Raw genomic sequence first — 15,194 nt, forward strand, 5'->3', positions numbered from 1 at the left:
GTCCTGTTAGCATCTTAGAACAATCACAGTGGTGGCCGTGTGGAGCGTGAAATTGAAGTGCGAAGATTGACTTCAGGGAGACCAGTTGGGAGATTGTTACATCAGCTCAGGGAACAAATAGTAGGGCATGAACTATGATGTGTGGTCAGGGTTGGACATTCAGGGAGAGATAGGAGAATTATTTAGGTTGTAAAATGTCAGGACATCTTGCCTTATGATGCGTGAGGGAGTGAGGGGATGGGTGTGGATATGAAATAAGTTCCAGGCCTTTGGCTAGAATTGCCACATGAAAAATGCTGAGATGAACTGTTAAGAACTCTTATGGCGGAGGAACAGTTCTCAGATAGGGAGAATTTGGGAAATGCTGAGCATGAGATGACCATGAGAAGATGCTCTCTGTCTTTGATCCTTGGTCTCACTCCCTCCCCCATCTCTCATTTATCCCTTTTGGTGGGGCAAAAAACATGTGGATTTGCTACCTGTTACCAAATCAGGTTCCTTTTTGTAGAATTTTAATCATTGGTATTTTCATAAATAGTCTCTGATAATTCAGGGGAAGTAGCAGTTTATGGCTGACATATTCATAATCTTATGAAGATTGTCTTTTGTTCTACTTCAGAGCCACCATTCACGTCATAGTACAGTGAATGATGTTCCTTGGAATTGGACAGTACACACCCTAAGCAGCTGTATGTAGTGGTACTTTGTTGTGTCGTAGAAACAGCCTGACCTTGGCTCTAACTGGACCACTTATACAATGGATGACCTTGGTCAAATCACTTAAACTCCATGACCCTCAGCTTCTTTGTTTGTACTGTGGGTGTGATCTTACAGGGCTGATTGTGAGGATAAAGCACATTATAAATTCTAAAAGTGTTAGTTATTACTCATATTTTCATCTCATCTTTTAAATTTATTTGCTAAAAAAAAATAAATTTATTTGCTAATGTTGGGGAGATTTGGTAATAGCTTTGGGTGATATATTTGCTCCATGGCAAAGATGGCTGTAGCCAAACTAAAACAGAAACAAGACCAAGTCCAGATTCAGAATTTGAGGACAGAGTATAACCAGATCTTATTCCTTTTGCTGTCTTACTCTCTCTTTCCCCAACTACCTGATTCCTGTATCTTCCTAAAGCTTCCTAAGGGGCATGGACTGGATATAAAAATGAGACGTAAAGTCTAAGGCAGTGGTTTTCAATGCTAGGTGCCCATTAGAATGATATGAGGAACTTTAAAAAATACTGATGTCTGAGTACCACCCCACGTGATTCTGGTATAATTGACATGGGGTGTGACCTCAGCATTTGAATTTCTTAATGTTTCCATGATTCTAATATGCATCTGAGGTTGGCTTTATATCTCCCTGATCTAATGGGAGGCCAGGACTGAAGTTGATGCTGGTGGCAGGGGAGGGTTTTCTTTGTTTTCCTTTTGTTTTGAAATTAGTCTTTGTTATTTGGAGAGACTGCACTGGAACATGGGTATGAAGATGAGAAGGGGTCTGGGGAGCTAGGCATTCTAACCTCTGAGCTTTTTGCTTTTATACCTTTTTTTTTTTACTGAAAAAAAAAGGCTATAAAATAAATACATTAAAAAAAGACACTCTATGTTTTCAAGAAGAAAGAAATTGGCAACTAATGTCTCACTTTCTCTTGTTTGGTTGGCCAACATCATTACTATGTTGAATACTGTTTGGTTCAGGAGGGGATAAGACGCCAGTATGTGAATAAAATAGCATTGCCAGATCCAGCAAATAAAAATATAGAGTGCATTTAAATTTGGATTTAAGATAAACAAGCGATATATTTTTAGTGTATGTCCCATGCATGATTTAGGATATACTACAAAATTATTTGGTGTTTATCTTAAATTTAAAGTTAACTGGATGTCTTGCTTTCTTTTCTGGCAAGTCCAAGATAAAACTACTTAGTGAAGTTGGGAGAAGTACCTGAAGCAAGGCAGGGTGAGCTGATTTAGGAATCAAAAGTCACGTCTTGACTATAATCATAAATGAGTTGTCACTGGCTTAGGTTTTGGGATTAGTTTGGCTTTGAAAGAAAGCTGAAAACTAAGCAGCCTGCAAAGCTGTTTTAATAATATGATCTCTTACGTTGATATAACACATATGCTTTTCCAAAGCCTTTCACAATGCATTCCCTCACTCTATCCTCCAAGCCACCAGAAGTTTAGCTCATATTAGCATAGTTTGACAGTGGGAAATAACCAAGGGCTATAGAAAAGACTATTTTAGAATCCACAAATGGATTGGTATTAAATCAAGACCTAGGATCTATTTTTTCCTACTTGTAGCCCAGAGGCATGTAGATGAGGAGTTGACAGTCTTAAAATAAAGGTGCCAAGGTTCAGACTGTGTGTGCTTATATGTGTAAATGGGCAAATAGTTGTGAGTGTGTTGACATTCCTAGCAAGGGAGGAAGAGGTTAATCTGCTAACTATGTGCCTAAGCTTGTGAATTTAAACCAGGCCACTTTTCCCATCCCCCATTTCATAGCTGAAACTGGATCACAAGCAGTCTGGGCACGCACAGCTCTAGTGAGGGCAGTTCTTTTGGTCATGCATATTTCAGTTCTGTTTTTGTTTCTTCCTCTGTTACTGCCTTTCTTTGCCTCTGAGCTCTTGGATTTATCACCTGTATCTGGATCCACGAAGACAGATTTGAAGTTCTTGAGTTTCAGTATCCTGTAGATGCAACTGGACTTGCTCTTACCCTCTGGAACTTCCTGTTCTTGCTATTTTTATTGAGTTCTAGCCCCCAGGACCCCAGCCTGCTGTTGATTGGGTGAGCTGATGTTCTAGCCAAGGTGGGTTTTTTTTTAATTTAAAAAATATTTATTTGAGAGAGAGAGAGAGAGAGAGAGAGAGAGAGAGAGAACATGCAAGGGTAGCATCATGCATCAGCAGATGGAGAGGGAAAAGCAGGCTCCCCGCAGAGCTGGGAGCCCAATGGACTCTATCCCAGGACCCTGGGATCATGACCTGAGGCAAAGGCAGATGCTTAACTGACTGAGCCACTCAGGTGACCCCCTGGTGGGGCTTTTGAAAAAGCAGTTGCCTAGTAATCTTAAACTATATATGTATGTGTGTGTGGAGGTGGGGGGGGGGCATGCTTTGGCAGCAGCTGATTAGCTAGAGATCCTCTGCATGCTATTTTCTTGGCCATTTCTGAGACTCATGGTTGTCACCCCCACACTCCACTGTGCTGCTAGTCTACCTGCCTCTCAGCCTGGAGTGCTATGACACAGTCCACACCCTTGCAGGCAGGAGCCATCATGATGACTGGCTCTGAGTGTTGATTTAACCTGGGTTCATAAGCATAAGACCCCTGAGGTCTGTTTATGTCTTAAGCTGCCAGCAAATATTTATTCAGCACTTTAATTTTATTTTGCTTTCCTTCTCTTTCTCTCTTGTTCTCTTTTTTGCCCTGTCTCCCTAACCACCCTCCTCCTCTATCTTTGCCTCTCTTTCCAATCTTGAGTCGTTTGAATGGAAATAAGGAATATATGAAGGCATAGCTCCATCCAGTAATATTTTTTACTCTTTTCTAGTTCATGTTGAATGTGTCCAAAACCCAGTACTAAGCCAAAGCAGTGGGTGTCCCTAGTAGCAGTACATTCTTACCAACTGCTTTGAGCTAATGGAATAAAGTGGCTGCTTGAATTGGAAATTTTTATTGACCTTACACTAAAGAAAAAAATGTAACAAATGGGGTGATCATGGTTGCTCATTTGTACTAGTCAAAGAACTCTGTGTGTTGACCTCCGAATTTAAAAATTTTAGGGGAAAATGATATACATGAGCCCAAGTTTTCTATCTTAGTAACAAATAACTTTGAAGTTGGCAAGGGCATTGGAAACTCTGAGATGTTGAATGAGGTAGAGTCAGCACAAAATTCAAAGCCTCTGGGCTTTATGATAATCTGCTGTTATCATGTATTTCCTTTTATTTTATGAATTTTTCATTCCATTCTGTGAACTTGAGAAATTTTGGAATAATATGATGTGGTTAGATTGTGGGAATATCCTAGTTAAGAGTCTAGCTCTTTATTCCATTTAGGATAGGATTGGTTCTACATTGTAGAACCAAACTCCTTAGCTTAGCCACTTAAAATCCTCCACAGGTTGGTCCTTGCCTGCTTTTCCATTTTTGTTCCTGACAATCATTTACTTACCCAAACTGGTTTTCTGGCTGTCCACTGAATCTTCTTCATGCTTTGCCTCCTCTGAGTCTACCCCTGTTTTTGGAATGGGCTCTTCCCTCCATGTTATCTATATCCTACACCACATCAAAGCCTAATTTGGATATCACCTTCATTATGAAACTTTGTTGACATTTGATATCCTAAGCCATTTTTGTCTGCACCATTCTTTGAAGATTATATACTAGGAATGGTATTCAAAACAGTGGACATTGATCAAGTGGTGGCTGGCCACAGTGCTAGCACAGGGCCTCAAAGGCCCTGCTTTTGTCCCTTTAACTACTAGATGATGAGGATACCTTTAGAGTCTGGAGCAGGAACCAGAGTGCCCAAAGTAGCAGGGGCACAGAGATAGGAGGGCTTTGGGACAGATACCATTTACCCACTCAGAATAGAAATAATTAAAGATTTTAATGGTCGGTGTAGATTTAACAATGCATATCAGATGAATGTTATTTCTCTCTATATTATCTTATCTTCTTAACTTGATTTATGTGTGTCAGAAATCATCTAGTCCAGGACTTCTTAATCTAGGGCCTGTACCATAGATTGAAAGAGAGTTGATAGCTTTCACCATATTTTTAATGGTCGCATAACACAGAAAGGTTAGGAACCAGAAAGGTTTTCACCAATGTTCACACTTATACATTAAGAAAATATATATCATATGGTTTCACTCATATGTGGAATATAAGAAATAGTGAAAGGGACTATAAGGGAAAGGAGGGAAACTGAGGGGGGAAAAATTAGAGAGGAGGACAAACCATGAGAGACTCCTAACTCTGGGAAACAAAGTGTTGCAGAAGGGGAGGGGGGTGCAGGATGGAATGACTGGGTAACGGGCACTAAGGAGAGCATTTGGTGGGATGAGCACTGGGTGTTATACTATATGCTGGCAAATTGAATTTACATTAAAAAAATAACTATAGCCAAGTGAGGTTGAGCACAAATGCTCTGCATGCAAGTTTTCAGGGGAATGTTTGCTGCCTACTGTCCAATTTAATTTCCCTTATTTTTTAAAAAATATTTTTTGTTTATCTATTTGAGAGAGTGAAAGAGAGGGAGAAAGAACACAAGCTGGAGGAGCAGACTCCTCACTGAGCAGGGAGCCTGATGTGGGGCTCGATCCCAGGACCCTGGGATCATGACCTGAGCTGAAGGCAGATGCTTAGCGACTGAGCCAGGTGCCCCTAAGTCCCCTTCTTGAAGGCATTATTATTATCTACTGAAGGTGTTCCGTGACACCATATTTATTGACTATCTGCACCTTTTCTTCTGCAGGGAGCCTTCAGGGCTTGCCTGCTGGGTAGGGTGTCTTGGTGGGGTGGGAGTAGGGAGCAGTAGTTCTTATAAAATAGCAACGCTGATGCTTACACTGAAGTGATGTGCCAATTAAGCAATCTGTTGGGGAGATAGGTGGAGAAACTCAGAGCAAAGAGTCTAAAATGAGTGGTGGAGAGGGGTTGAGAGCAGATATTAATAGTTTATATATTTTCTATTATATTAGTGGAGCACTTTGCGTGTGTGAAGCTGTTTAAAGTTCACACAATCTTCTGAGAGAGGATTGTAGCATCCCATCTTGCAGATGAAGAACTCAAGGCTCAGAGAGGCCATCTAAGTTTTCCAAATCTCAAGCTAGAACTAATATTGGAGCTGAAATAGTCCTGTTCCAGTGTCTGTACTTCCAACCACTGTCTGAACTATTGCCTTTTAGGAGTTGGGGTGTGGGGCCAGGGAATGAAAAGCAAGGAAGGGTAGGTGTAAGTGGGTGGTATGAGTCAGGGAGACTGCTGCCGGTGGTGGGCTTCCATGTGGCATGGTGCTGGGCTGCTGGGCACTTGGAAAGGGCAGCAGTAGGGTGGACACACTCATTTGAGGGGCTGAAAACAACTCGTGTTATGATATTTATGTATCCGGCCATGCAGGCCCTGTGCTTGGTACTGGGGACACAAGATGCAACTACTGCTGAAGTAACTTGCAGTTCTTTCCGAAGGAAAAGAAACCTGAGAATTTAACAGTTTCTCTTCAGGGCACGTCCTCCCCTTTCTGAGCCTGTCCTGTTCTTTGATGCTTTTCTCCTGTCTCTCCTCCTGGGTCTAGTGCCCTCGTCCTAGGAAAGGGAAACTCTGTCAGCCTCATGTGTACGTCACAAGGCAGGGCATAAGCTATCGCACTTCATGGATGTTATTTTAAGCATGTTCTCTCTAGCTCCTCACTTTGAAGCCCTGTGCCTCCCTGAAGAACCATGGAGTTGGCACTGCCACAGCTAAGCCTCAAACACTCCTGCCTTATTCTCAGCCCTAGCGGACTCTCACCCAGCACTGGCCTCTGGCTTTTCTTGTTCTTTTTGTGCCTATACTTCCCTTGGATCTGACGACAATATTAAAAAAATTTTTTTAAAGATTTTATTTATTTATTTGACAGGGAGAGAGACAGAGAGAGAGAACAAGAGGGAGAGGCAGAGGGAGAATGAGAAGCAGACTCTCCACTGAGCAGGGAGCCAGACATCGGGCTCGATCCTCAGACCCTGAGATCATGACTTGAGCCTTAGGCAGATGCTTAACTGACTGAGCCACTCAGGCGTCCCTCTTGACCTCTCCCCTGGCCTTGCCTGGCTGATCTCCTTGTGCCCCTAACTCTCAGCTGTGTCGGGACAAGCCTGACTGGAAGGGAGGCTGAGCTGGGTTGGCTTGTGCTTGGGCAGCTGCTCAGGACTGGGAATGGCCAGGGGATGAGTATGACCATTCCTGAGGTCCCACAAGCCTCAGGACTTCACATCCTTTATCTTACTTAATCTTCCCAATAACCTGATGTGCCTGGTCTTAGTGACCTCATCTTACAGATGAAGAAACTGAAGATTAGGGAGTTTAAAATATAACCTGCTGAAGCGCATACAGCTAGTGAATGGCAAGGCGGGCACTCGGCCCTTGTCTCTCTGACTGCAAAGCCTCTTGGTGATATTTCCCTGCCCTGGTGCCATGGAAGCAAAACCCCATTGTCAATCCAAGACGGCAAGCAAAGAACTAGAAAAGAAAAGTAAAAGTGCTACAGGTTGAGCGGGCATTGAAATAGAGCAGCCAGAAGAAAACCCAGCAAGGGTGAAGAAAGAACTAGAATGTGAGACAGTCACAGTCAGTGGAGCTGGAGTGCCTGAAGTGTCTTATATTTTGGCTCTGAATCCTGTGGCTTATGGGAAGGGGGCCTGGCACAAGGGCACAGGGCTGGGTGGGCACTCCTCAGCCACACTTTGACCCTTCCTCCTACACCTGTTCTGCTCCCAGTGACCACGTCAACTCCAGCCCCCAGGACAGCATGCCAGCCTCAGCCAGCAGCTCAGGGCTTATCTCAGCCTGCGCAACATGGTCAGACAAAATGGGACCAAAGACTTGTAAGGCCATGGGCTGAGCTGGCGGCCTGGTGTTGCAGGCATTAACAACTTTGTGGGGGAAGGCAATCTTCTTCATTCAGTGGGGCAGGGCGGTGTGTGGGGGGGTGCTGTCTCAGAATCCCTAAAATCCAACCACCTGGTAGGCATCCGTCTATTTCCCATCAGCTTGAGGCTGGCCTCAGGGAGTTATGGAGGTGCTACTGGCCCCATGGATGCTCACATTTGGTTTTTTTCTTTTCTTCAGTTCCGTTCTAAGGAGAAAGGGATGCCTCCCCCCACCTCCCCATCATTATATGCTTCCTGGCTGAGGCCTGAAATGGAGTCCACAGGTGGTGTGGAGCAGCCCCAGTGGCCTCGGGCTTGGCTCTTGAGACTGGAAAGGGAAGATTCCAGCACTGTCCTGAATGGCTGACTAAGCTCAGCTCCACTCGTAGGGCTCAGGGTTGCGTTCTTCTCTGCTTCTGGGCTTTAGGCAGTGTCTTGAGGACTGAACGACGGAGAGAGAGGAAACAGGTGGACACCACGTGGGCTGGAGGAAGCCCAGGGTCACCACCTCCCCTTGGGGCTGGGAGGTGATTGCTCCCTTCGCAGGATGGCGTGTTAATCATCAGATGGCCACGATGTCAGGCTGCAGAAAGAGGGAAGTCAGGGTGGGACTTGCTTGGTTTGCAAGGAGGAGCCAATTGAGCATCGCCTAGAGTCACTTTCACTTCTCCTTCTCAGCCAGAAGTGAGGCATCGGAAAGGATTGAACATGGTCATTTCTGTGGGCAAATGCACTGCTAATCTGCACTTCATGGGGGCTTTCTTCCGGCCGTGGAACCTGATAGCTGGAAGGGGGGGTCCAGCCAGTGCCTGGGGCTTGACTGGCCCTCTGTCAGTGTTGACTGAGTCATGCTGGATTTTCCCAAGAGGGGAACTGACCTGCCCAGGGCTGTAGGGGATTTGGGGCTGGAGGAAGTGGGATTCCCAGGCAAGAGAAGCCCTTCTCCCCAGTATTCTGCACCCCTAGAAACCCCTGCCATAAATCTGATTACCAGGATGAACTGAGTGGAAAGGCAAAGGCAAATAAGAATTGCCTACATTTTGGGTTATTTATTCTTCTCTGGGTTCATTTAATTTTAGGGGTAACTGACTTATGTATTGTCTTTAGCGTTAATGAGCATCAGATTTCTAAGCTTTGTCCATTAGTTGCTCTGCCAGGTTTCATTTCGGTTTTGTCTTTTTGCCACTTCTACAAACACTACATGTTCTATGGGGCCTATATATTTGTTGGGGATGCAGTTGGTTTAGTGGAAGGACAAGTAAGAAACAGAGCAGTCCTGGGGTTTGAGTCTTATCTCCACCACTGATTAGATCTGTGACCTCTGGCTGTTAACTTAATTTGTGGGAATTTCTGTTTTCTTATCTGTGAAGTGGGAGATACTAAGAACCTTTTCAATGGATTACTGTGAGGATTAAATGAGATAATATATGCTTAGTATGGCACCTGGCACATTGTAAGCCTTCAATGAAGGCTATCGATATTAAAAATGTTAAACTGAGCACCCAACATCAATTTTCTTCTACTTACAGGCTATCCTATTTTCTGTGTAAGAATCTCCCTGCCCCCTCCCCCTCCTTTTCTGGAATAACCAAATAGCCATTGCTCTGTAAAGTTGAATGTTCTTATATTGGCTCACATAAATGGAAATACACATCTGTATTTTAAATTAGATCACCTGGTGTTTATAGCATCTCTAGGGTATACAAAGGACTTTTACATCAGTTTTGTTTAGTTTTTTATAAGCTCATTAATTTTCACAGCATTCTTACAAGACAGGGATTAGACATATTGCTCATGAATTAATGAAAGGACGGAGATGTTTTGGCACTTGTCCAATATCACGGAGAAACATCAGTGACAGCAGGAATAGTGTGGACATCTCCAGGCTGCAAACAGAGAGCCAGCTCACTCGCACTTCTGCGCCTCTTCCATCTTTCCATCCCCTGTAGTGGCACGCGGGGAGTGTGGGTGCACAGGGAGTCTCGATTAGGTATTGGCCCCTGACCATTCCCGTCACCACTCCCCTGGGCCACTTCAGTCAGATGAGGAGGAAGGGGCATCTGGAGCTGATGAAGGTCTAATGGAGACTATGAAATGTCCAACTTCCTTTTTTCCACTTTGCACACCTCTTTGTCTTCTGTAATGTCCATGTTTTTGGCTTTTCTGGATCTGAGTTCCTCCTTCACACTCTGATTTTGGGGATGGAATTCTCAATTCCTCTCTCCTAGTTGATGGCTCTTCAAAGCTCATCCTTAATAAAAGTCATTAAGTTCTGTTTCACAACCAAAGACATTGCAGTCATTGGGGTGTTGGCAGTGGTAAATATCATGGAGACCAGTAGTGCCATTTCCTGCGTCCCTAAAATCATGTTGTTAGGCAGAGAACCTTTCTACCTATGGGTGAGGGTGTTGGTTGAAATCATGGTGTCAGAGTCTGGGTTTCCATTGCCTTGCTTTTAAGGTGGACACATCTGACCCCATCCCCACCCCCCGCACTGTGGCAAAAGATGTCTGGCCTTCAAGGAAGCTTTGGGATTGACTCTGGAATGACCAGGCTACCACCTGCTCCTATACTTGGTCTCCCTGTTAGACCATCTCAAACCCTGAGGTTGACTCATGGACTTTTCCTCCTCAATATTTTCTGCAAAGCTTTATGACTTTTGTTGGCTTGCCTGCTAGTTAGACTTGGGACCAATCAGTCCTATTTTATTTTGGCTGCTTTCACTATGTTTTGATTCCCCTTTTCTAGTTTGCTTGCAGCCTACCCTTGCACCATCTCTGAATTTGCCCTTAAACACCTGTCTTGGTGCTGACTGCTTAGTCTGTCCCTTCCTGCCCTAAAGTGAGAAGAAAGGGGTAGCACAGACTGATGGCTCACACAAGGTTCTTCTGTAGAAGGTAGGAATTTGAACTGAGTCTTGAAGTTTGGGTAACATCCCAATGAGTGGAGAGAGTTGGGGAGGAACCAGGAGTGCAGCAGTGTGGCATGGTGTCATAGGAAAAAGCATTGTTTGGTGTTGGACAGTACTCAATTCAAAGTATGAGTGGGTTCTGGTACTTACGGAGGCTTTATGCATGTTTTAATCACAGTGGTTTTCTTGCAGAGTTTGGGTCAAACAAGAGAGGGGCACTTAAAAAAATCCACAGGAAATTCTTTTTGCTTTCCACAAACTAAATACAAGATGGAGGCTATGGTGGTGCATGTTTATATACGCATATGTGCATCTAACTTCTAAAGGCCTTCTTTATCATAAAAGCAATGAGATCGCCATGTAATTTGCTTTTTACAATAAAGGAAGCAGCTTCTGAAAAAATGTATGACAAGTGTTTTTTTTTATGACAAGTGTTTTGAGCATGAAAAATTGTCAGAGCACTCACTTTGGCAGCACATATACTAAAATTGGAATGATACAGAGATTAGCATGGCCTCTGCACAAGGATGACATGCAAACTCGTGAAGTGTTCCATATTTTTTCAAAGGCAAAAGAAAAAATAAAGAAAAGTTGTCAGAAAGGTTCTTGAGCAGATTCCTTATCTTTTCTGTATCTTGGCTTTCTTATCTGTAAAATGGGGATAACAAGACTTATTTCCTGGTGTTATTGGGTCTATTAAGTGATACGCTAGTGTGATGCCCCCCGTAGGTTCTCAGAGCATGTGGGTTTTATGTCACTTCATGCTGCCTGCAATGCTGGTTTACTGAGAAGGCTGGAGAAAGCCACAGAGAGGGAAGAGCTCCGGCTTCTGCTGTAACCTCTTGCTTGGCCAATTGCTCAACACTGAGCAATGAGAGTACTTCCTCTACAGATGTGCCTGTTCCCCTGGGCCCGGGCTTGAGTGTTTGGATTGCTGGAACTTGCACACGGGGCTAATGATGAGTTACCTTGCCCTTGTTAAAACTTGGCCTGGGGATATAATGTGATGTCAGCTCCTTCCCCTCCCAAGCGCCTGTGTCCCTGTCCTCTTTCCCTGTGATGATGAATTGTAGCCATAGGTGGCATTGTACATTTAACACAAAGCATTGTTATGGAAACTCCTGTAGTACACTGAGTTCAGGAAGACTTGGTGTTGGGAGTAGTTTGGGCTCTTAATTAGATTCATTTGTTCTTTTTAATCAGATGTGCTTGTGTGCTTGTGCAGATGCGTCTTGTCCCAGTTTAAGGACCAAGTTGCCTTGGGCATGCCCCCTCCTCAGAACACTGTAGCACACCACCATATCCATCTTGCTGCTAACTACAGCTCTTTCATATTTATTGATCACCTGCTTTGCCACTGGGTTTTGATCATTGTTTCAGGATTTCCGTCTTGAGACTTGAACCTCTACTAACAAGATGCAGTCATTGTTTCTGGTCTTTGATTCCTAACTTCTTCCCTTACATTTGATCTAAAAGCCTCATTGGGTTCCATAGTTTCTCTTTAGTAAGTGCAAGTGCTGTTGGTCAATGTGTAGGTATCAATAGTTGGGTCTCAAGTACTGGATGTCCAGGATTCTTCAATTCTATCTTTAGCTGATTCCTTGCATAGAGGCCATTTATAGGTCAAATCCTGCCTGACCAATTATACCCATCCCTGCTGCCAGAAATGCCTTTCTGGAAGGGCTTCTAGAATCCAGACTAAAACCTTGAGGAGATTCTGATTCGGAAGGTCAGAAAAGGGGTTGGGGTAATGTAAACTAAGGGGGAATGGGGCCTAGACCTGCCTAGGATACCAGGTGCTTCTGATACAGGTGGTTCATGGATCATTCACTCTGGGCCACACTGACCAATGCTGAAATTTCTGAAGTCTGGCTTTCACAAGGGTGATGTTGTCATGTTGGTCAACAGAGACTTAAAGCCACAAGTTTAAACACTAGGTAAGAATGATTGTTGTAAATCAGAGCTTCTTTGGGGACTGAAAACAATTTAATTTTCTAAATAAGTTAAACATTCTCTCTCTAAGTTTGTCTGTCCTAAACATTTTGCTTGATTAGCTCTTTCTTCAGAGGAAATTCAGAGGTGAATTTCAGGCCAGGCTTTGTTCGAATAACTTTAATATTTGAATTTGTTCAAGTCTGTGTTTAAAAATGATGCCTGGCCTTACAGAGTAGAAAGTGTATTCTCATCAGGTACCATTGTCACTTCTCCCCCTCCAGTCCCTGCCCTCGATCTGCCCCATGCTCCAGCTGGCTCCCACAAATGCTAATGTCTTTCCGATAAATGCTTCATGGGTGATCTTTCTCTCAGCCATACTTTTGGAGGAAGAGATGAAAGGAGACTAAAAAATTAAAATCAAGATAAGCGGTCTCTCCCTTGGAATGTTATTAGGAGGATGTGGTCATTTAAAAGTACTTCCCCTCTTCTCCTTAGTGTTTGACATCTGAAGTCATGGAAGATGCTATCACACCTTGCTTTATTAACATAGCTAGAGTCACCTGTTTTGAAAAGCCCAGCCACATTAACCTTAAATGAAAAGAAAGTGGAACAAAAGGAAAGATAAAGGGAAACTAGGTTTTGGCAGCGGGAGACACCAGCTCTCAGCCAGGCCCCTGCAGCTACTCTGTTAAATGGTCCCATGAATTTATTTTACAGGGAAATCATTTCTACTATCTGAGTATACGGAGTGTGCCATTGTCCAGACAAGATTCAGAACCCCGTTAAGTTATGTAACGTGTTGATCTGCAGGAGAACAAAGAAGGGGGCAGAAAGCTAGAGAAGGAACTAGACGGTGGAGATGGCGAGGATTGGCTTTCTTTGGAACCCAGGAGGACTTGCCAAGGAGGGTCATAGGGTTCGGGAGAAGTTGGACTGAGGATTACACGCTAACGCCACAGCCCGAGCCTGAGGCCAGGAGCGTGTGCTGGCAATGCTGGGCTCTCGCAGGAAAGGCGAAGTGAAGCAGGACTGGGAATGTGGGCTTTACTGCAGCTGCCAGAAGCTCTACAGCGAGGCACAGTAGCTAATTCTCTTTCTTTGCACTGAGCCCCAGGCTGACCATTTTATTTCTTCTTATTAGGGATGAAATATTCTTGAAAGATGGGTGAGGTGGCGGTAGTTAGAGTAGGAGTGGTCTTTTTGGGTGTGGTGACCTTCTAGCCCAGATTTCATGAGATATGCAGATTCCCAGTGTCCTTCTTCATGAACCTCGTAAGTCATTTGTCAAAGCATCTGCTCCGATTTGGGGATTGGAGACCTCCATTCTTTGTTTCTTGTCACCAAATTTGTCACCGAGTGACTATGAGTCCTGTAACTTGACTTCCAGGTCTGCTACTTCCCTGCCAGGGATTTTAGTTCATTAGAATATTAAGATACTTTGTTATTCAATAGAATAATGAGGACTGAGGAATGGATTTGCTCAAAAGCGAGACAGTTGGTTTTGCTTTGGTTCCCGAGCTTATGTAGAAGCTCTCCCCTACGAATGGTCATCTTGGTCACACAGCCTCACTCTCTTGAGTGATGAGGGGGCAAAGATTGGGTGTGAATTTATTTTTCCACTTGGGAAAACAGCTCAAAGTATTTGTCCTCCCCATGGCTTCATGAACATATGGAAGGGAACAACAAATTTGTAACCTGGTAGGAAGTGTTTTTTTTTTATTCATTAAAAACACTGGACAAATTTTTGAGCTGTTATTATTTTGTAGGAGTGAAGGGGCTCATCAGTCCTGGACCATGATGAATCCAGAGACTGGCACTTATTATGAGCTGGGTGATGATGTTGCATGATATACGAATTGCCTTGACCTTGCATTGTGTGATTCAGCAGTTTTCTTGGAACAGACACGTATCTCTTCAATATCAAAATCGTTGGATGTATATGTGAACAGCTGTCAGTCAAGTATGACAAAAGTTTACTATTTTAAAGGGGACATTTATATAGATACAGATGGCAAGACCATGGTATTAATATTTTGGCTACTTTAAGGTCAAAACAGTTTCATTTTACAGCAAGAAGTGATTGATTTGTTTAAGGCCTATTTTTCAATTTTGATTCTTTAAAGTTTTATTTTTGTCTTGTTATAAAAATAGCACATGTAGAAGTGCCAAAAAAAACCACACACACACAAAACCCACACTACAAAAGCCAAAGCCAAAATGGCAAGCAACTCTTTAAACAATAACAATTACTATCAATATTTTATTATGTAACTTCTAGCCACATATATGCATATGTGTATATGGGTTCATATACACATACAAAAATGAGATCACAATGTACATATATTTTGCTGAGGCTTTTTTTTTATCACACACACACATATATATTTTTTTCTTTAAAGATTTTATTTATTTATTCATGAAAGACACAGAAAGAGAGAGTCAGAGATATAGGTAGAGAGAGAAACAGGTTCCATGCGGGGAGCCCAATGTGGGACTCGATCTCAGGACTTCGGGAGCATGTCCCGAGCTGATGGCAGAGGTTCAACAGCTGAGCCACCCAGGCTTCCCTTATCACTTATATATTTTGAACCTTTTCCTATGACTGTAAATATGCTTTTTATCCCTTTTAATGACTAAATATTATTTCATTACAATTCCCTTACTCAATGTCTTATTGCATATAGAGATTATTT

General features: G+C 43.3%; 1 non-coding gene across 1 annotated transcript; it reads left to right on the top strand.

Annotated features, from left to right (window-relative positions):
• Positions 1-11,021: 11,021 nt before the first annotated feature.
• Positions 11,022-11,125, top strand: LOC129494007 (U6 spliceosomal RNA). The gene has a single exon (XR_008661269.1). It is a non-coding gene; the product is annotated as a U6 spliceosomal RNA (small nuclear RNA).
• Positions 11,126-15,194: the final 4,069 nt, after the last annotated feature.

This window comes from Nyctereutes procyonoides, unplaced genomic scaffold (assembly GCF_905146905.1).
Source record: "Nyctereutes procyonoides isolate TBG_1078 unplaced genomic scaffold, NYPRO_anot_genome, whole genome shotgun sequence".
NCBI classification, from domain to species: domain Eukaryota; kingdom Metazoa; phylum Chordata; class Mammalia; order Carnivora; family Canidae; genus Nyctereutes; species Nyctereutes procyonoides.